The 20,345-nt window shown below is 43.4% G+C and overlaps 20 non-coding genes across 20 annotated transcripts; all 20 read left to right on the forward strand.

The window, feature by feature from the left end:
* The first annotated feature begins 185 nt into the window (after positions 1-185).
* On the forward strand, positions 186-267 carry trnas-cga (transfer RNA serine (anticodon CGA)). The gene has a single exon. It is a non-coding gene; the product is annotated as a tRNA-Ser (tRNA).
* A 1,580-nt stretch (positions 268-1,847) lies between these two features.
* Positions 1,848-1,919, forward strand: trnad-guc (transfer RNA aspartic acid (anticodon GUC)). The gene has a single exon. It is a non-coding gene; the product is annotated as a tRNA-Asp (tRNA).
* A 217-nt stretch (positions 1,920-2,136) lies between these two features.
* Positions 2,137-2,218, forward strand: trnas-aga (transfer RNA serine (anticodon AGA)). The gene has a single exon. It is a non-coding gene; the product is annotated as a tRNA-Ser (tRNA).
* A 1,580-nt stretch (positions 2,219-3,798) lies between these two features.
* Positions 3,799-3,870, forward strand: trnad-guc (transfer RNA aspartic acid (anticodon GUC)). Its single transcript has one exon. It is a non-coding gene; the product is annotated as a tRNA-Asp (tRNA).
* A 216-nt stretch (positions 3,871-4,086) lies between these two features.
* On the forward strand, positions 4,087-4,168 carry trnas-aga (transfer RNA serine (anticodon AGA)). Its single transcript has one exon. It is a non-coding gene; the product is annotated as a tRNA-Ser (tRNA).
* Positions 4,169-5,748: 1,580 nt separating this feature from the next.
* On the forward strand, positions 5,749-5,820 carry trnad-guc (transfer RNA aspartic acid (anticodon GUC)). The gene has a single exon. It is a non-coding gene; the product is annotated as a tRNA-Asp (tRNA).
* A 216-nt stretch (positions 5,821-6,036) lies between these two features.
* Positions 6,037-6,118, forward strand: trnas-aga (transfer RNA serine (anticodon AGA)). Its single transcript has one exon. It is a non-coding gene; the product is annotated as a tRNA-Ser (tRNA).
* A 1,580-nt stretch (positions 6,119-7,698) lies between these two features.
* Positions 7,699-7,770, forward strand: trnad-guc (transfer RNA aspartic acid (anticodon GUC)). The gene has a single exon. It is a non-coding gene; the product is annotated as a tRNA-Asp (tRNA).
* Positions 7,771-7,986: 216 nt separating this feature from the next.
* Positions 7,987-8,068, forward strand: trnas-aga (transfer RNA serine (anticodon AGA)). The gene has a single exon. It is a non-coding gene; the product is annotated as a tRNA-Ser (tRNA).
* A 1,580-nt stretch (positions 8,069-9,648) lies between these two features.
* trnad-guc (transfer RNA aspartic acid (anticodon GUC)) lies at positions 9,649-9,720 on the forward strand. Its single transcript has one exon. It is a non-coding gene; the product is annotated as a tRNA-Asp (tRNA).
* A 216-nt stretch (positions 9,721-9,936) lies between these two features.
* Positions 9,937-10,018, forward strand: trnas-aga (transfer RNA serine (anticodon AGA)). Its single transcript has one exon. It is a non-coding gene; the product is annotated as a tRNA-Ser (tRNA).
* A 1,580-nt stretch (positions 10,019-11,598) lies between these two features.
* Positions 11,599-11,670, forward strand: trnad-guc (transfer RNA aspartic acid (anticodon GUC)). The gene has a single exon. It is a non-coding gene; the product is annotated as a tRNA-Asp (tRNA).
* A 216-nt stretch (positions 11,671-11,886) lies between these two features.
* On the forward strand, positions 11,887-11,968 carry trnas-aga (transfer RNA serine (anticodon AGA)). The gene has a single exon. It is a non-coding gene; the product is annotated as a tRNA-Ser (tRNA).
* Positions 11,969-13,548: 1,580 nt separating this feature from the next.
* On the forward strand, positions 13,549-13,620 carry trnad-guc (transfer RNA aspartic acid (anticodon GUC)). Its single transcript has one exon. It is a non-coding gene; the product is annotated as a tRNA-Asp (tRNA).
* Positions 13,621-13,836: 216 nt separating this feature from the next.
* trnas-aga (transfer RNA serine (anticodon AGA)) lies at positions 13,837-13,918 on the forward strand. Its single transcript has one exon. It is a non-coding gene; the product is annotated as a tRNA-Ser (tRNA).
* Positions 13,919-15,786: 1,868 nt separating this feature from the next.
* Positions 15,787-15,868, forward strand: trnas-uga (transfer RNA serine (anticodon UGA)). The gene has a single exon. It is a non-coding gene; the product is annotated as a tRNA-Ser (tRNA).
* Positions 15,869-17,448: 1,580 nt separating this feature from the next.
* trnad-guc (transfer RNA aspartic acid (anticodon GUC)) lies at positions 17,449-17,520 on the forward strand. The gene has a single exon. It is a non-coding gene; the product is annotated as a tRNA-Asp (tRNA).
* Positions 17,521-17,736: 216 nt separating this feature from the next.
* On the forward strand, positions 17,737-17,818 carry trnas-uga (transfer RNA serine (anticodon UGA)). The gene has a single exon. It is a non-coding gene; the product is annotated as a tRNA-Ser (tRNA).
* Positions 17,819-19,398: 1,580 nt separating this feature from the next.
* On the forward strand, positions 19,399-19,470 carry trnad-guc (transfer RNA aspartic acid (anticodon GUC)). The gene has a single exon. It is a non-coding gene; the product is annotated as a tRNA-Asp (tRNA).
* A 216-nt stretch (positions 19,471-19,686) lies between these two features.
* trnas-uga (transfer RNA serine (anticodon UGA)) lies at positions 19,687-19,768 on the forward strand. Its single transcript has one exon. It is a non-coding gene; the product is annotated as a tRNA-Ser (tRNA).
* Positions 19,769-20,345: the final 577 nt, after the last annotated feature.

Raw genomic sequence — 20,345 nt, forward strand, 5'->3', positions numbered from 1 at the left:
TGTTTCTTGGTAGATACATATTAAAAATTCCAGAGCGAAATCGAACTGTGAAAATACAGGTCGAGGAGTTTGCCTCTTCCAGATTTTTAGCTAACGGAGACTTTTTCAGGATTCTTTGGCCGTCTGCTGCACAGAGATGGATGACTGAGTTTTTTCTGAGTAACGTTTAAAAAGCCAGCGACGCAGTAGTCGTGGCCGAGTGGTTAAGGCGATGGAATCGAAATCCATTGGGATTTTCCCGCGCAGGTTCGAATTCTGCCGACTACGATTCTCAGCATTTTTCATTCCATTTCACAATTTAACCAGTTCTCGACCAAACTGATCATGTGATAATTGGAATAACGTCGCACACCTTTCAACACTGACATTTGTTCTCATTTTTATTAATCTGCAATATTCACGATACATCCGATTAAAAAATCGCAACAATCAGTCAAAGTTGCGACAGTGATTCAGCCTGTCTCTCCCTCGAGATGTCTAAGGCAGCTGTGCATGCCCGTTGGTGCGTGTAAATTTTTGGTTATGTGTGTCTCTGTGTCTGTCTATCTCTATTTTTGTCTCTGTGTATGTGCAACTGTCTGTGGAAATCATCACCATGAATTTGGTATGTCCTGGAACTTATAAAAAAGACTTGGGGAAAATAATACGGTTGTGGACTTTTGTATCGGCTTTGGTTCAGTGGCAGCATTCTCGACTGAATCAGGAGTTTGTGTGTTCAAGTCGCACTCCTTGGACTTGAGCATATCATCTTGGCTAACACTCAAGTGCAGCACTTGGGGAATTTTGCAATGTTGAAGCTGTTGACTTTCGGATGAAATGTTAAATTGAAGCTCCGTCTGCACCCTCGGGTGGATATGAAAGGTCCCAGAGCATTACTCAAAACAGAGTAGGAGTGTTGCCCTCGTGTAAATATTACTAAAAATGTTCGTAAATGCTCACTAAAAGACAATGTGCATGTGTTTGTATGTGGGGTTGGGGTTGAAGCCCAGTTTGTCACAGAGACAGAATCCAAGCTCTCACAGGGCCAGGATAAACGAGTGGTTATGTCGTTGGCCTTAAACTTCAAAGGGTTTCCACCGTGGGTTCTTCCCCACTCCTGGCTTCTATTTATTTTAACACAGATTTCCTCCCATTCTGATCAGTGATGTCCGATTTTCATCGGTTGAATCAACAATTTTCTGTAAATATGTGTCACTCTGAACCGATAATGAAATGAAATTGTGAAATGTATCTGTGTCGCTCGGTCTCTGCCTCTCTCTCTCTCTCCACAGAGCTGTGTATGTGTTTGTATGTCTGAGTCTTTGTCTCTCTCAGTCTGACTCACTCTGTCTGTCCCTGTTTCTCCGTTTGTCTCAGTCTCTCAATCTGTCTCTTTCTCACGGTGCCCACGTCTGTTCCAATGGGATTCTCTCAGATTCTTTGTCTGACTGGCTCTCTCTTTCCCATCATTTCGGTCTGTCCATTTCTTTGCCTGTCTCTGTTAGTCCCTGCCTCTAACCTGAGAAGTATTTCCATCATTTTCTGTTTTAGTCTCTATCTCTTTCTCTCTATCTGTCTCTCTCCTTGTCACTGTCTTCATCATTGTCTTTCTCTCACTCTTTCCCTTTCTCTCTTAATAGATCAAACACACAAATCTCTGTCTCTGTATGTGTTTGCGTCTTTTTCTCACCCAATCTGCCTCTCCTTCTCAGTCTCACACTTTCTGTCTCTCGTTGTCTCTATCTCGGTGTCTGTCTCTCCCTGTTTGTCGGTTTGTCTCTGTCTCTCAATGTGTCTGTCGACTTCTCATGGTGTCCAGTTCTGTTCACAGCTCGATTCCTGCTCCGACAGAGCAGCTTTCCGTCAGTTCCTCGTTAGTATAGTGGTGAGTATCCCCGCCTGTCACGCGGGAGACCGGGGTTCAATTCCCCGACGGGGAGGCAGATGTTTCAAAATGTTGATTTTTACTTCTGTTTCTTTGTAGATACATATTAAAAATTCCAGAGCGAAATCCGAACTGTGAAAATACAGGGAGAGTAGTTTGCCTCTTCCAGATTTTTAGCTGACGGAGACCTTTTCAGGATTCTTTGGCCGTCTGCTGCACAGAGATGGATGACTGAGTTTTTTCTGAGTAACGTTTAAAAAGCCAGCGACACAGTAGTCGTGGCCGAGTGGTTAAGGCGATGGACTAGAAATCCATTGGGATTTTCCCGCGCAGGTTCGAATCCTGCCGACTACGATTCTCAGCATTTTTCATTCCATTTCACAATGTAACCAGTTCTCGACCAAACTGATCATGTGATAATTGGAATAACGTCCCACACCTTTCAACACTGACATTTGTTCTCATTTTTATTAATCTGCAATATTCACGATACATCCGATTAAAAAATCGCAACAATCAGTCAAAGTTGCGACAGTGATTCAGCCTGTCTATCCCTCGAGATGTCTAAGGCAGCTGTGCATGCCCGTTGGTGCGTGTAAATTTTTGGTTATGTGTGTCTCTGTGTCTGTCTATCTCTATTTTTGTCTCTGTGTATGTGCAACTGTCTGTGGAAATCATCACCATGAATTTGGTATGTCCAGGAACTTATAAAAAGGACTTGGGGAAAATAATACGGTTGTGAACTTTTGTATCGGCTTTGGTTCAGTGGCAGCATTCTCGACTGAATCAGGAGTTTGTGTGTTCAAGTCGCACTCCTTGGACTTGAGCATATCATCTTGGCTAACACTCAAGTGCAGCACTTGGGGAATTTTGCAATGTTGAAGCTGTTGACTTTCGGATGAAATGTTAAATTGAAGCTCCGTCTGCACCCTCGGGTGGATATGAAAGGTCCCAGAGCATTACTCGAAACAGAGTAGGAGTGTTGCCCTCGTGTAAATATTACTAAAAATGTTCGTAAATGCTCACTAAAAGACAATATGCATGTGTTTGTATGTGGGGTTGGGGTTGAAGCCCAGTTTGTCACAGAGACAGAATCCAAGCTCTCACAGGGCCAGGATAACCGAGTGGTTATGTCGTTGGCCTTAAACTTCAAAGGGTTTCCACCGTGGGTTCTTCCCCACTCCTGGTTTCTATTAATTTTAACACAGATTTCCTCCCATTCTGATCAGTGATGTCCGATTTTCATCGGTTGAATCAACAATTTTCTGTAAATATGTGTCACTCTGAACCGATAATGAAATGAAATTGTGAAATCTATCTGTGTCGCTCGGTCTCTGCCTCTCTCTCTCTCTCCACAGAGCTGTGTATGTGTTTGTATGTCTGAGTCTTTGTCTCTCTCAGTCTGACTCACTCTGTCTGTCCCTGTTTCTCCGTTTGTCTCAGTCTCTCAATCTGTCTCTTTCTCACGGTGCCCACGTCTGTTCCAATGGGATTCTCTCAGATTCTTTGTCTGACTGGCTCTCTCTTTCCCATCATTTCGGTCTGTCCATTTCTTTGCCTGTCTCTGTTAGTCCCTGCCTCTAACCTGAGAAGTATTTCCATCATTTTCTGTTTTAGTCTCTATCTCTTTCTCTCTATCTGTCTCTCTCCTTGTCACTGTCTTTATCATTGTCTTTCTCTCAATCTTTCCCTTTCTCTCTTAATAGGTCAAACACACAAATCTCTGTCTCTGTATGTGTTTGAGTCTTTTTCTCACCCAATCTGCCTCTCCTTCTCAGTCTCACACTTTCTGTCTCTCGTTGTCTCTATCTCGGTGTCTGTCTCTCCCTGTTTGTCGGTTTGTCTCTGTCTCTCAATGTGTCTGTCGACTTCACATGGTGTCCTGTTCTGTTCACAGCTCGATTCCTGCTCCGACAGAGCAGCTATCCGTCAGTTCCTCGTTAGTATAGTGGTGAGTATCCCCGCCTGTCACGCGGGAGACCGGGGTTCAATTCCCCGACGGGGAGTCAGATGTTTCAAAATGTTGATTTTTACTTCTGTTTCTTGGTAGATACATATTAAAAATTCCAGAGCGAAATCGAACTGTGAGAATACAGGTCGAGGAGTTTGCCTCTTCCAGATTTTTAGCTGACGGAGACTTTTTCAGGATTCTTTGGCTGTCTGCTGCACATAGATGGATGACTGAGTTTTTTCTGAGTAGCGTTTAAAAAGCCAGCGACACAGTAGTCGTGGCCGAGCGGTTAAGGCGATGGACTAGAAATCCATTGGGATTTTCCCGCGCAGGTTCGAATCCTGCCGACTACGATTCTCAGCATTTTTCATTCCATTTCACAATGTAACCAGTTCTCGACCAAACTGATCATGTGATAATTGGAATAACGTCCCACACCTTTCAACACTGACATTTGTTCTCATTTTTATTAATCTGCAATATTCACGATACATCCGATTAAAAAATCGCAACAATCAGTCAAAGTTGCGACAGTGATTCAGCCTGTCTATCCCTCGAGATGTCTAAGGCAGCTGTGCATGCCCGTTGGTGCGTGTAAATTTTTGGTTATGTGTGTCTCTGTGTCTGTCTATCTCTATTTTTGTCTCTGTGTATGTGCAACTGTCTGTGGAAATCATCACCATGAATTTGGTATGTCCTGGAACTTATAAAAAAGACTTGGGGAAAATAATACGGTTGTGAACTTTTGTATCGGCTTTGGTTCAGTGGCAGCATTCTCGACTGAATCAGGAGTTTGTGTGTTCAAGTCGCACTCCTTGGACTTGAGCATATCATCTTGGCTAACACTCAAGTACAGCACTTGGGGAATTTTGCAATGTTGAAGCTGTTGACTTTCGGATGAAATGTTAAATTGAAGCTCCGTCTGCACCCTCGGGTGGATATGAAAGGTCCCAGAGCATTACTCGAAATAGAGCAGGAGTGTTGCCCTCGTGTAAATATTACTAAAAATGTTCGTAAATGCTCACTAAAAGACAATGTGCATTTGTTTGTATGTGGGGTTGGGGTTGAAGCCCAGTTTGTCACAGAGAGAGAATGCAAGCTCTCACAGGGCCAGGATAAACGAGTGGTTATGTCGTTGGCCTTAAACTTCAAAGGGTTTCCACCGTGGGTTCTTCACAACTCCTGGTTTCTATTTATTTTAACACAGATTTCCTCCCATTCTGATCAGTGATGTCCGATTTTCATCGGTTGAATCAACAATTTTCTGTAAATATGTGTCACTCTGAACCGATAATGAAATGAAATTGTGAAATGTATCTGTGTCGCTCGGTCTCTGCCTCTCTCTCTCTCTCCACAGAGCTGTGTATGTGTTTGTATGTCTGAGTCTTTGTCTCTCTCAGTCTGACTCACTCTGTCTGTCCCTGTTTCTCCGTTTGTCTCAGTCTCTCAATCTGTCTCTTTCTCACGGTGCCCACGTCTGTTCCAATGGGATTCTCTCAGATTCTTTGTCTGACTGGCTCTCTCTTTCCCATCATTTCGGTCTGTCCATTTCTTTGCCTGTCTCTGTTAGTCCCTGCCTCTAACCTGAGAAGTATTTCCATCATTTTCTGTTTTAGTCTCTATCTCTTTCTCTCTATCTGTCTCTCTCCTTGTCACTGTCTTTATCATTGTCTTTCTCTCACTCTTTCCCTTTCTCTCTTAATAGATCAAACACACAAATCTCTGTCTCTGTATGTGTTTGCGTCTTTTTCTCACCCAATCTGCCTCTCCTTCTCAGTCTCACACTTTCTGTCTCTCGTTGTCTCTATCTCGGTGTCTGTCTCTCCCTGTTTGTCGGTTTGTCTCTGTCTCTCAATGTGTCTGTCGACTTCTCATGGTGTCCAGTTCTGTTCACAGCTCGATTCCTGCTCCGACAGAGCAGCTATCCGTCAGTTCCTCGTTAGTATAGTGGTGAGTGTCCCCGCCTGTCACGCGGGAGACCGGGGTTCAATTCCCCGACGGGGAGGCAGATGTTTCAAAATGTTGATTTTTACTTCTGTTTCTTGATAGATACATATTAAAAATTCCAAAGCGAAATCGAACTGTGAAAATACAGGTAGTGGAGTTTGCCTCTTCCAGATTTTTAGCTTACGGAGACTTTTTCAGGATTCTTTGGCCGTCTGCTGCACAGAGATGGATGACTGAGTTTTTTCTGAGTAACGTTTAAAAAGCCAGCGACACAGTAGTCGTGGCCGAGTGGTTAAGGCGATGGACTAGAAATCCATTGGGATTTTCCCGCGCAGGTTCGAATCCTGCCGGCTACGATTCTCAGCATTTTTCATTCCATTTCACAATTTAACCAGTTCTCGACCAAACTGATCATGTGATAATTGGAATAACGTCCCACAACTTTCAACACTGACATTTGTTCTCATTTTTATTAATCTGCAATATTCACGATACATCCGATTAAAAAATCGCAACAATCAGTCAAAGTTGCGACAGTGATTCAGCCTGTCTATCCCTCGAGATGTCTAAGGCAGCTGTGCATGCCCGTTGGTGCGTGTAAATTTTTGGTTATGTGTGTCTCTGTGTCTGTCTATCTCTATTTTTGTCTCTGTGTATGTGCAACTGTCTGTGGAAATCATCACCATGAATTTGGTATGTCCAGGAACTTATAAAAAGGACTTGGGGAAAATAATACGGTTGTGAACTTTTGTATCGGCTTTGGTTCAGTGGCAGCATTCTCGACTGAATCAGGAGTTTGTGTGTTCAAGTCGCACTCCTTGGACTTGAGCATATCATCTTGGCTAACACTCAAGTGCAGCACTTGGGGAATTTTGCAATGTTGAAGCTGTTGACTTTCGGATGAAATGTTAAATTGAAGCTCCGTCTGCACCCTCGGGTGGATATGAAAGGTCCCAGAGCATTACTCGAAATAGAGCAGGAGTGTTGCCCTCGTGTAAATATTACTAAAAATGTTCGTAAATGCTCACTAAAAGACAATGTGCATTTGTTTGTATGTGGGGTTGGGGTTGAAGCCCAGTTTGTCACAGAGAGAGAATGCAAGCTCTCACAGGGCCAGGATAAACGAGTGGTTATGTCGTTGGCCTTAAACTTCAAAGGGTTTCCACCGTGGGTTCTTCACAACTCCTGGTTTCTATTTATTTTAACACAGATTTCCTCCCATTCTGATCAGTGATGTCCGATTTTCATCGGTTGAATCAACAATTTTCTGTAAATATGTGTCACTCTGAACCGATAATGAAATGAAATTGTGAAATGTATCTGTGTCGCTCGGTCTCTGCCTCTCTCTCTCTCTCCACAGAGCTGTGTATGTGTTTGTATGTCTGAGTCTTTGTCTCTCTCAGTCTGACTCACTCTGTCTGTCCCTGTTTCTCCGTTTGTCTCAGTCTCTCAATCTGTCTCTTTCTCACGGTGCCCACGTCTGTTCCAATGGGATTCTCTCAGATTCTTTGTCTGACTGGCTCTCTCTTTCCCATCATTTCGGTCTGTCCATTTCTTTGCCTGTCTCTGTTAGTCCCTGCCTCTAACCTGAGAAGTATTTCCATCATTTTCTGTTTTAGTCTCTATCTCTTTCTCTCTATCTGTCTCTCTCCTTGTCACTGTCTTTATCATTGTCTTTCTCTCACTCTTTCCCTTTCTCTCTTAATAGATCAAACACACAAATCTCTGTCTCTGTATGTGTTTGCGTCTTTTTCTCACCCAATCTGCCTCTCCTTCTCAGTCTCACACTTTCTGTCTCTCGTTGTCTCTATCTCGGTGTCTGTCTCTCCCTGTTTGTCGGTTTGTCTCTGTCTCTCAATGTGTCTGTCGACTTCTCATGGTGTCCAGTTCTGTTCACAGCTCGATTCCTGCTCCGACAGAGCAGCTATCCGTCAGTTCCTCGTTAGTATAGTGGTGAGTGTCCCCGCCTGTCACGCGGGAGACCGGGGTTCAATTCCCCGACGGGGAGGCAGATGTTTCAAAATGTTGATTTTTACTTCTGTTTCTTGATAGATACATATTAAAAATTCCAAAGCGAAATCGAACTGTGAAAATACAGGTAGTGGAGTTTGCCTCTTCCAGATTTTTAGCTTACGGAGACTTTTTCAGGATTCTTTGGCCGTCTGCTGCACAGAGATGGATGACTGAGTTTTTTCTGAGTAACGTTTAAAAAGCCAGCGACACAGTAGTCGTGGCCGAGTGGTTAAGGCGATGGACTAGAAATCCATTGGGATTTTCCCGCGCAGGTTCGAATCCTGCCGGCTACGATTCTCAGCATTTTTCATTCCATTTCACAATTTAACCAGTTCTCGACCAAACTGATCATGTGATAATTGGAATAACGTCCCACAACTTTCAACACTGACATTTGTTCTCATTTTTATTAATCTGCAATATTCACGATACATCCGATTAAAAAATCGCAACAATCAGTCAAAGTTGCGACAGTGATTCAGCCTGTCTGTCCCTCGAGATGTCTAAGGCAGCTGTTCATGCCCGTTGGTGCGTGTAAATTGTTGGTTATGTGTGTCTCTGTGTCTGTCTATCTCTATTTTTGTCTCTGTGTATGTGCAACTGTCTGTGGAAATCATCACCATGAATTTGGTATGTCCTGGCACTTATAAAAAAGACTTGGGGAAAATAATACGGTTGTGGACTTTTGTATCGGCTTTGGTTCAGTGGCAGCATTCTCGACTGAATCAGGAGTTTGTGTGTTCAAGTCGCACTCCTTGGACTTGAGCATATCATCTTGGCTAACACTCAAGTGCAGCACTTGGGGAATTTTGCAATGTTGAAGCTGTTGACTTTCGGATGAAATGTTAAATTGAAGCTCCGTCTGCACTCTCGGGTGGATATGAAAGGTCCCAGAGCATTACTCGAAACAGAGTAGGAGTGTTGCCCTCGTGTAAATATTACTAAAAATGTTCGTAAATGCTCACTAAAAGACAATGTGCATGTGTTTGTATGTGGGGTTGGGGTTGAAGCCCAGTTTGTCACAGAGACAGAATCCAAGCTCTCACAGGGCCAGGATAAACGAGTGGTTATGTCGTTGGCCTTAAACTTCAAAGGGTTTCCACCGTGGGTTCTTCCCCACTCCTGGTTTCTATTTATTTTAACACAGATTTCCTCCCATTCTGATCAGTGATGTCCGATTTTCATCGGTTGAATCAACAATTTTCTGTAAATATGTGTCACTCTGAACCGATAATGAAATGAAATTGTGAAATGTATCTGTGTCGCTCGGTCTCTGCCTATTTCTCTCTCTCCACAGAGCTGTGTATGTGTTTGTATGTCTGAGTCTTTGTCTCTCTCAGTCTGACTCACTCTGTCTGTCCCTGTTTCTCCGTTTGTCTCAGTCTCTCAATCTGTCTCTTTCTCACGGTGCCCACGTCTGTTCCAATGGGATTCTCTCAGATTCTTTGTCTGACTGGCTCTCTCTTTCCCATCATTTCGGTCTGTCCATTTCTTTGCCTGTCTCTGTTAGTCCCTGCCTCTAACCTGAGAAGTATTTCCATCATTTTCTGTTTTAGTCTCTATCTCTTTCTCTCTATCTGTCTCTCTCCTTGTCACTGTCTTTATCATTGTCTTTCTCTCACTCTTTCCCTTTCTCTCTTAATAGATCAAACACACAAATCTCTGTCTCTGTATGTGTTTGCGTCTTTTTCTCACCCAATCTGCCTCTCCTTCTCAGTCTCACACTTTCTGTCTCTCGTTGTCTCTATCTCGGTGTCAGTCTCTCCCTGTTTGTCGGTTTGTCTCTGTCTCTCAATGTGTCTGTCGACTTCTCATGGTGTCCAGTTCTGTTCACAGCTCGATTCCTGCTCCGACAGATCAGCTATCCGTCAGTTCCTCGTTAGTGTAGTGGTGAGTGTCCCCGCCTGTCACGCGGGAGACCGGGGTTCAATTCCCCGACGGGGAGGCAGATGTTTCAAAATGTTGATTTTTACTTCTGTTTCTTGGTAGATACATATTAAAAATTCCAAAGCGAAATCGAACTGTGAAAATACAGGTAGTGGAGTTTGCCTCTTCCAGATTTTTAGCTGACGGAGACTTTTTCAGGATTCTTTGGCCGTCTGCTGCACAGAGATGGATGACTGAGTTTTTTCTGAGTAACGTTTAAAAAGCCAGCGACACAGTAGTCGTGGCCGAGTGGTTAAGGCGATGGACTAGAAATCCATTGGGATTTTCCCGCGCAGGTTCGAATCCTGCCGACTACGATTCTCAGCATTTTTCATTCCATTTCACAATGTAACCAGTTCTCGACCAAACTGATCATGTGATAATTGGAATAACGTCCCACACCTTTCAACACTGACATTTGTTCTCATTTTTATTAATCTGCAATATTCACGATACATCCGATTAAAAAATCGCAACAATCAGTCAAAGTTGCGACAGTGATTCAGCCTGTCTATCCCTCGAGATGTCTAAGGCAGCTGTGCATGCCCGTTGGTGCGTGTAAATTTTTGGTTATGTGTGTCTCTGTGTCTGTCTATCTCTATTTTTGTCTCTGTGTATGTGCAACTGTCTGTGGAAATCATCACCATGAATTTGGTATGTCCAGGAACTTATAAAAAGGACTTGGGGAAAATAATACGGTTGTGAACTTTTGTATCGGCTTTGGTTCAGTGGCAGCATTCTCGACTGAATCAGGAGTTTGTGTGTTCAAGTCGCACTCCTTGGACTTGAGCATATCATCTTGGCTAACACTCAAGTGCAGCACTTGGGGAATTTTGCAATGTTGAAGCTGTTGACTTTCGGATGAAATGTTAAATTGAAGCTCCGTCTGCACCCTCGGGTGGATATGAAAGGTCCCAGAGCATTACTCGAAACAGAGCAGGAGTGTTGCCCTCGTGTAAATATTACTAAAAATGTTCGTAAATGCTCACTAAAAGACAATGTGCATTTGTTTGTATGTGGGGTTGGGGTTGAAGCCCAGTTTGTCACAGAGAGAGAATGCAAGCTCTCACAAGGCCAGGATAAACGAGTGGTTATGTCGTTGGCCTTAAACTTCAAAGGGTTTCCACCGTGGGTTCTTCACAACTCCTGGTTTCTATTTATTTTAACACAGATTTCCTCCCATTCTGATCAGTGATGTCCGATTTTCATCGGTTGAATCAACAATTTTCTGTAAATATGTGTCACTCTGAACCGATAATGAAATGAAATTGTGAAATGTATCTGTGTCGCTCGGTCTCTGCCTCTCTCTCTCTCTCCACAGAGCTGTGTATGTGTTTGTATGTCTGAGTCTTTGTCTCTCTCAGTCTGACTCACTCTGTCTGTCCCTGTTTCTCCGTTTGTCTCAGTCTCTCAATCTGTCTCTTTCTCACGGTGCCCACGTCTGTTCCAATGGGATTCTCTCAGATTCTTTGTCTGACTGGCTCTCTCTTTCCCATCATTTCGGTCTGTCCATTTCTTTGCCTGTCTCTGTTAGTCCCTGCCTCTAACCTGAGAAGTATTTCCATCATTTTCTGTTTTAGTCTCTATCTCTTTCTCTCTATCTGTCTCTCTCCTTGTCACTGTCTTTATCATTGTCTTTCTCTCACTCTTTCCCTTTCTCTCTTAATAGATCAAACACACAAATCTCTGTCTCTGTATGTGTTTGCGTCTTTTTCTCACCCAATCTGCCTCTCCTTCTCAGTCTCACACTTTCTGTCTCTCGTTGTCTCTATCTCGGTGTCTGTCTCTCCCTGTTTGTCGGTTTGTCTCTGTCTCTCAATGTGTCTGTCGACTTCTCATGGTGTCCAGTTCTGTTCACAGCTCGATTCCTGCTCCGACAGAGCAGCTATCCGTCAGTTCCTCGTTAGTATAGTGGTGAGTGTCCCCGCCTGTCACGCGGGAGACCGGGGTTCAATTCCCCGACGGGGAGGCAGATGTTTCAAAATGTTGATTTTTACTTCTGTTTCTTGATAGATACATATTAAAAATTCCAAAGCGAAATCGAACTGTGAAAATACAGGTAGTGGAGTTTGCCTCTTCCAGATTTTTAGCTTACGGAGACTTTTTCAGGATTCTTTGGCCGTCTGCTGCACAGAGATGGATGACTGAGTTTTTTCTGAGTAACGTTTAAAAAGCCAGCGACACAGTAGTCGTGGCCGAGTGGTTAAGGCGATGGACTAGAAATCCATTGGGATTTTCCCGCGCAGGTTCGAATCCTGCCGGCTACGATTCTCAGCATTTTTCATTCCATTTCACAATTTAACCAGTTCTCGACCAAACTGATCATGTGATAATTGGAATAACGTCCCACAACTTTCAACACTGACATTTGTTCTCATTTTTATTAATCTGCAATATTCACGATACATCCGATTAAAAAATCGCAACAATCAGTCAAAGTTGCGACAGTGATTCAGCCTGTCTGTCCCTCGAGATGTCTAAGGCAGCTGTTCATGCCCGTTGGTGCGTGTAAATTGTTGGTTATGTGTGTCTCTGTGTCTGTCTATCTCTATTTTTGTCTCTGTGTATGTGCAACTGTCTGTGGAAATCATCACCATGAATTTGGTATGTCCTGGCACTTATAAAAAAGACTTGGGGAAAATAATACGGTTGTGGACTTTTGTATCGGCTTTGGTTCAGTGGCAGCATTCTCGACTGAATCAGGAGTTTGTGTGTTCAAGTCGCACTCCTTGGACTTGAGCATATCATCTTGGCTAACACTCAAGTGCAGCACTTGGGGAATTTTGCAATGTTGAAGCTGTTGACTTTCGGATGAAATGTTAAATTGAAGCTCCGTCTGCACCCTCGGGTGGATATGAAAGGTCCCAGAGCATTACTCGAAACAGAGTAGCAGTGTTGCCCTCGTGTAAATATTACTAAAAATGTTCGTAAATGCTCACTAAAAGACAATGTGCATGTGTTTGTATGTGGGGTTGGGGTTGAAGCCCAGTTTGTCACAGAGACAGAATCCAAGCTCTCACAGGGCCAGGATAAACGAGTGGTTATGTCGTTGGCCTTAAACTTCAAAGGGTTTCCACCGTGGGTTCTTCCCCACTCCTGGTTTCTATTTATTTTAACACAGATTTCCTCCCATTCTGATCAGTGATGTCCGATTTTCATCGGTTGAATCAACAATTTTCTGTAAATATGTGTCACTCTGAACCGATAATGAAATGAAATTGTGAAATGTATCTGTGTCGCTCGGTCTCTGCCTATTTCTCTCTCTCCACAGAGCTGTGTATGTGTTTGTATGTCTGAGTCTTTGTCTCTCTCAGTCTGACTCACTCTGTCTGTCCCTGTTTCTCCGTTTGTCTCAGTCTCTCAATCTGTCTCTTTCTCACGGTGCCCACGTCTGTTCCAATGGGATTCTCTCAGATTCTTTGTCTGACTGGCTCTCTCTTTCCCATCATTTCGGTCTGTCCATTTCTTTGCCTGTCTCTGTTAGTCCCTGCCTCTAACCTGAGAAGTATTTCCATCATTTTCTGTTTTAGTCTCTATCTCTTTCTCTCTATCTGTCTCTCTCCTTGTCACTGTCTTTATCATTGTCTTTCTCTCACTCTTTCCCTTTCTCTCTTAATAGATCAAACACACAAATCTCTGTCTCTGTATGTGTTTGCGTCTTTTTCTCACCCAATCTGCCTCTCCTTCTCAGTCTCACACTTTCTGTCTCTCGTTGTCTCTATCTCGGTGTCTGTCTCTCCCTGTTTGTCGGTTTGTCTCTGTCTCTCAATGTGTCTGTCGACTTCTCATGGTGTCCAGTTCTGTTCACAGCTCGATTCCTGCTCCGACAGATCAGCTATCCGTCAGTTCCTCGTTAGTGTAGTGGTGAGTGTCCCCGCCTGTCACGCGGGAGACCGGGGTTCAATTCCCCGACGGGGAGGCAGATGTTTCAAAATGTTGATTTTTACTTCTGTTTCTTGGTAGATACATATTAAAAATTCCAAAGCGAAATCGAACTGTGAAAATACAGGTAGTGGAGTTTGCCTCTTCCAGATTTTTAGCTGACGGAGACTTTTTCAGGATTCTTTGGCCGTCTGCTGCACAGAGATGGATGACTGAGTTTTTTCTGAGTAACGTTTAAAAAGCCAGCGACACAGTAGTCGTGGCCGAGTGGTTAAGGCGATGGACTAGAAATCCATTGGGATTTTCCCGCGCAGGTTCGAATCCTGCCGACTGCGATTCTCAGCATTTTTCATTCCTTTTCACAATTTAACCAGTTCTCGAACAAACTGATCATGTGATAATTGGAATAACGTCCCACACCTTTCAACACTGACATTTGTTCTCATTTTTATTAATCTGCAATATTCACGATACATCCGATTAAAAAATCGCAACAATCAGTCAAAGTTGCGACAGTGATTCAGCCTGTCTATCCCTCGAGATGTCTGAGGCAGCTGTGCATGCCCGTTGGTGCGTGTAAATTTTTGGTTATGTGTGTCTCTGTGTCTGTCTATCTCTATTTTTGTCTCTGTGTATGTGCAACTGTCTGTGGAAATCATCACCATGAATTTGGTATGTCCAGGAACTTATAAAAAGGACTTGGGGAAAATAATACGGTTGTGAACTTTTGTATCGGCTTTGGTTCAGTGGCAGCATTCTCGACTGAATCAGGAGTTTGTGTGTTCAAGTCGCACTCCTTGGACTTGAGCATATCATCTTGGCTAACACTCAAGTGCAGCACTTGGGGAATTTTGCAATGTTGAAGCTGTTGACTTTCGGATGAAATGTTAAATTGAAGCTCCGTCTGCACCCTCGGGTGGATATGAAAGGTCCCAGAGCATTACTCGAAACAGAGTAGGAGTGTTGCCCTCGTGTAAATATTACTAAAAATGTTCGTAAATGCTCACTAAAAGACAATGTGCATGTGTTTGTATGTGGGGTTGGGGTTGAAGCCCAGTTTGTCACAGAGACAGAATCCAAACTCTCACAGGGCCAGGATAACCGAGTGGTTATGTCGTTGGCCTTAAACTTCAAAGGGTTTCCACCGTGGGTTCTTCCCCACTCCTGGTTTCTATTTATTTTAACACAGATTTCCTCCCATTCTGATCAGTGATGTCCGATTTTCATCGGTTGAATCAACAATTTTCTGTAAATATGTGTCACTCTGAACCGATAATGAATTGAAATTGTGAAATATATCTGTGTCGCTCGGTCTCTGCCTCTCTCTCTCTCTCCACAGAGCTCTGTATGTGTTTGTATGTCTGAGTCTTTGTCTCTCTCAGTCTGACTCACTCTGTCTGTCCCTGTTTCTCCGTTTGTCTCAGTCTCTCAATCTGTCTCTTTCTCACGGTGCCCACGTCTGTTCCAATGGGATTCTCTCAGATTCTTTGTCTGACTGGCTCTCTCTTTCCCATCATTTCGGTCTGTCCATTTCTTTGCCTGTCTCTGTTAGTCCCTGCCTCTAACCTGAGAAGTATTTCCATCATTTTCTGTTTTAGTCTCTATCTCTTTCTCTCAAACTGTCTCTCTCCTTGTCACTGTCTTTATCATTGTCTTTCTCTCACTCTTTCCCTTTCTCTCTTAATAGATCAAACACACAAATCTCTGTCTCTGTATGTGTTTGAGTCTTTTTCTCACCCAATCTGCCTCTCCTTCTCAGTCTCACACTTTCTGTCTCTCGTTGTCACTATCTCGGTGTCTGTCTCTCCCTGTTTGTCGGTTTGTCTCTGTCTCTCAATGTGTCTGTCGACTTCTCATGGTGTCCTGTTCTGTTCACAGCTCGATTCCTGCTCCGACAGAGCAGCTATCCGTCAGTTCCTCGTTAGTATAGTGGTGCGTATCCCCGCCTGTCACGCGGGAGACCGGGGTTCAATTCCCCGAAGGGGAGTCAGATGTTTCAAAATGTTGATTTTTACTTCTGTTTCTTGGTAGATACATATTAAAAATTCCAGAGCGAAATCGAACTGTGAAAATACAGGTCGAGGAGTTTGCCTCTTCCAGGTTTTTAGCTAACGGAGACTTTTTCAGGATTCTTTGGCCGTCTGCTGCACAGAGATGGATGACTGAGTTTTTTCTGAGTAACGTTTAAAAAGCCAGCGACACAGTAGTCGTGGCCGAGTGGTTAAGGCGATGGACTTGAAATCCATTGGGATTTTCCCTCGCAGGTTCGAATCCTGCCGACTACGATTCTCAGCATTTTTCATTCCATTTCACAATTTAACCAGTTCTCGAACAAACTGATCATGTGATAATTGGAATAACGTCCCACACCTTTCAACACTGACATTTGTTCTCATTTTTATTAATCTGCAATATTCACGATACATCCGATTAAAAAATCGCAACAATCAGTCAAAGTTGCGACAGTGATTCAGCCTGTCTATCCCTCGAGATGTCTAAGGCAGCTGTGCATGCCCGTTGGTGTGTGTAAATTTTTGGTTATGGGTGTCTCTGTGTCTGTCTATCTCTATTTTTGTCTCTGTGTATGTGCAACTGTCTGTGGAAATCATCACCATGAATTTGGTATGTCCTGGAACTTATAAAAAAGACTTGGGGAAAATAATACGGTTGTGAACTTTTGTATCGGCTTTGGTTCAGTGGCAGCATTCTCGACTGAATCATGAGTTTGTGTGTTCAAGTCGCACTCCTTGGACTTGAGCATATCATCTTGGCTAACACTCAAGTGCAGCACTTGGGGAATTTTGCAATGTTGAAGCTGTTGACTTTCGGATGAAATGTTAAATTGAAGCTCCGTCTGCACCCTCGGGTGGATATGAAAGGTCCCAGAGCATTACTCGAAACAGAGTAGGAGTGTTGCCCTCGTGTAAATATTACTAAAAATGTTCGTAAATGCTCACTAAAAGACAATGTGCATGTGTTTGTATGTGGGGTTGGGGTTGAAGCCCAGTTTGTCACAGAGACAGAATCCAAACTCTCACAGGGCCAGGATAACCGAGTGGTTATGTCGTTGGCCTTAAACTTCAAAGGGTTTCCACCGTGGGTTCTTCCCCACTCCTGGTTTCTATTTATTTTAACACAGATTTCCTCCCATTCTGATCAGTGATGTCCGATTTTCATCGGTTGAATCAACAATTTTCTGTAAATATGTGTCACTCTGAACCGATAATGAAATGAAATTGTGAAATATATCTGTGTCGCTCGGTCTCTGCCTCTCTCTCTCTCTCCACAGAGCTCTGTATGTGTTTGTATGTCTGAGTCTTTGTCTCTCTCAGTCTGACTCACTCTGTCTGTCCCTGTTTCTCCGTTTGTCTCAGTCTCTCAATCTGTCTCTTTCTCACGGTGCCCACGTCTGTTCCAATGGGATTATCTCAGATTCTTTGTCTGACTGGCTCTCTCTTTCCCATCATTTCGGTCTGTCCATTTCTTTGCCTGTCTCTGTTAGTCCCTGCCTCTAACCTGAGAAGTATTTCCATCATTTTCTGTTTTAGTCTCTATCTCTTTCTCTCTATCTGTCTCTCTCCTTGTCACTGTCTTTATCATTGTCTTTCTCTCACTCTTTCCCTTTCTCTCTTAATAGATCAAACACACAAATCTCTGTCTCTGTATGTGTTTGAGTCTTTTTCTCACCCAATCTGCCTCTCCTTCTCAGTCTCACACTTTCTGTCTCTCGTTGTCACTATCTCGGTGTCTGTCTCTCCCTGTTTGTCGGTTTGTCTCTGTCTCTCAATGTGTCTGTCGACTTCTCATGGTGTCCTGTTCTTTTCACAGCTCGATTCCTGCTCCGACAGAGCAGCTATCCGTCAGTTCCTCGTTAGTATAGTGGTGAGTATCCCCGCCTGTCACGCGGGAGACCGGGGTTCAATTCCCCGAAGGGGAGTCAGATGTTTCAAAATGTTGATTTTTACTTCTGTTTCTTGGTAGATACATATTAAAAATTCCAGAGCGAAATCGAACTGTGAAAATACAGGTCGAGGAGTTTGCCTCTTCCAGATTTTTAGCTAACGGAGACTTTTTCAGGATTCTTTGGCCGTCTGCTGCACAGAGATGGATGACTGAGTTTTTTCTGAGAAACGTTTAAAAAGCCAGCGACACAGTAGTCGTGGCCGAGTGGTTAAGGCGATGGACTTGAAATCCATTGGGATTTACCCTCGCAGGTTCGAATCCTGCCGACTACGATTCTCAGCATTTTTCATTCCATTTCACAATTTAACCAGTTCTCTACCAAACTGATCATGTGATAATTGGAATAACGTCCCACACCTTTCAACACTGACATTTGTTCTCATTTTTATTAATCTGCAATATTCACGATACATCCGATTAAAAAATCGCAACAATCAGTCAAAGTTGCGACAGTGATTCAGCCTGTCTATCCCTCGAGATGTCTAAGGCAGCTGTGCATGCCCGTTGGTGCGTGTAAATTTTTGGTTATGTGTGTCTCTGTGTCTGTCTATCTCTATTTTTGTCTCTGTGTATGTGCAACTGTCTGTGGAAATCATCACCATGAATTTGGTATGTCCTGGAACTTATAAAAAAGACTTGGGGAAAATAATACGGTTGTGAAATTTTGTATCGGCTTTGGTTCAGTGGCAGCATTCTCGACTGAATCAGGAGCTTGTGTGTTCAAGTCGCACTCCTTGGACTTGAGCATATCATCTTGGCTAACACTCAAGTGCAGCACTTGGGGAATTTTGCAATGTTGAAGCTGTTGACTTTCGGATGAAATGTTAAATTGAAGCTCCGTCTGCACCCTCGGGTGGATATGAAAGGTCCCAGAGCATTACTCGAAATAGAGTAGGAGTGTTGCCCTCGTGTAAATATTACTAAAAATGTTCGTAAATGCTCACTAAAAGACAATGTGCATTTGTTTGTATGTGGGGTTGGGGTTGAAGCCCAGTTTGTCACAGAGAGAGAATGCAAGCTCTCACAGGGCCAGGATAAACGAGTGGTTATGTCGTTGGCCTTAAACTTCAAAGGATTTCCACCGTGGGTTCTTCACAACTCCTGGTTTCTATTTATTTTAACACAGATTTCCTCCCATTCTGATCAGTGATGTCCGATTTTCATCGGTTGAATCAACAATTTTCTGTAAATATGTGTCACTCTGAACCGATAATGAAATGAAATTGTGAAATGTATCTGTGTCGCTCGGTCTCTGCCTCTCTCTCTCTCTCCACAGAGCTGTGTATGTGTTTGTATGTCTGAGTCTTTGTCTCTCTCAGTCTGACTCACTCTGTCTGTCCCTGTTTCTCCGTTTGTCTCAGTCTCTCAATCTGTCTCTTTCTCACGGTGCCCACGTCTGTTCCAATGGGATTCTCTCAGATTCTTTGTCTGACTGGCTCTCTCTTTCCCATCATTTCGGTCTGTCCATTTCTTTGCCTGTCTCTGTTAGTCCCTGCCTCTAACCTGAGAAGTATTTCCATCATTTTCTGTTTTAGTCTCTATCTCTTTCTCTCTATCTGTCTCTCTCCTTGTCACTGTCTTTATCATTGTCTTTCTCTCACTCTTTCCCTTTCTCTCTTAATAGATCAAACACACAAATCTCTGTCTCTGTATGTGTTTGAGTCTTTTTCTCACCCAATCTGCCTCTCCTTCTCAGTCTCACACTTTCTGTCTCTCGTTGTCACTATCTCGGTGTCTGTCTCTCCCTGTTTGTCGGTTTGTCTCTGTCTCTCAATGTGTCTGTCGACTTCTCATGGTGTCCTGTTCTGTTCACAGCTCGATTCCTGCTCCGACAGAGCAGCTATCCGTCAGTTCCTCGTTAGTATAGTGGTGAGTATCCCCGCCTGTCACGCGGGAGACCGGGGTTCAATTGCCCGACGGGGAGTCAGATGTTTCAAAATGTTGATTTTTACTTCTGTTTCTTGGTAGATACATATTAAAAATTCCAGAGCGAAATCGAACTGTGAAAATACAGGTCGAGGAGTTTGCCTCTTCCAGATTTTTAGCTAACGGAGACTTTTTCAGGATTCTTTGGCCGTCTGCTGCACAGAGATGGATGACTGAGTTTTTTCTGAGTAACGTTTAAAAAGCCAGCGACACAGTAGTCGTGGCCGAGTGGTTAAGGCGATGGACTTGAAATCCATTGGGATTTTCCCTCGCAGGTTCGAATCCTGCCGACTACGATTCTCAGCATTTTTCATTCCATTTCACAATTTAACCAGTTCTCGAACAAACTGATCATGTGATAATTGGAATAACGTCCCACACCTTTCAACACTGACATTTGTTCTCATTTTTATTAATCTGCAATATTCACGATACATCCGATTAAAAAATCGCAACAATCAGTCAAAGTTGCGACAGTGATTCAGCCTGTCTATCCCTCGAGATGTCAAAGGCAGCTGTGCATGCCCGTTGGTGCGTGTAAATTTTTGGTTATGTGTGTCTCTGTGTCTGTCTATCTCTATTTTTGTCTCTGTGTATGTGCAACTGTCTGTGGAAATCATCACCATGAATTTGGTATGTCCTGGAACTTATAAAAAAGACTTGGGGAAAATAATACGGTTGTGAACTTTTGTATCGGCTTTGGTTCAGTGGCAGCATTCTCGACTGAATCAGGAGATTGTGTGTTCAAGTCGCACTCCTTGGACTTGAGCATATCATCTTGGCTAACACTCAAGTGCAGCACTTGGGGAATTTTGCAATGTTGAAGCTGTTGACTTTCGGATGAAATGTTAAATTGAAGCTCCGTCTGCACCC

The sequence above is a fragment of the Pristiophorus japonicus genome, chromosome 23, assembly GCF_044704955.1.
Source record: "Pristiophorus japonicus isolate sPriJap1 chromosome 23, sPriJap1.hap1, whole genome shotgun sequence".
NCBI lineage: Eukaryota > Metazoa > Chordata > Chondrichthyes > Pristiophoridae > Pristiophorus > Pristiophorus japonicus.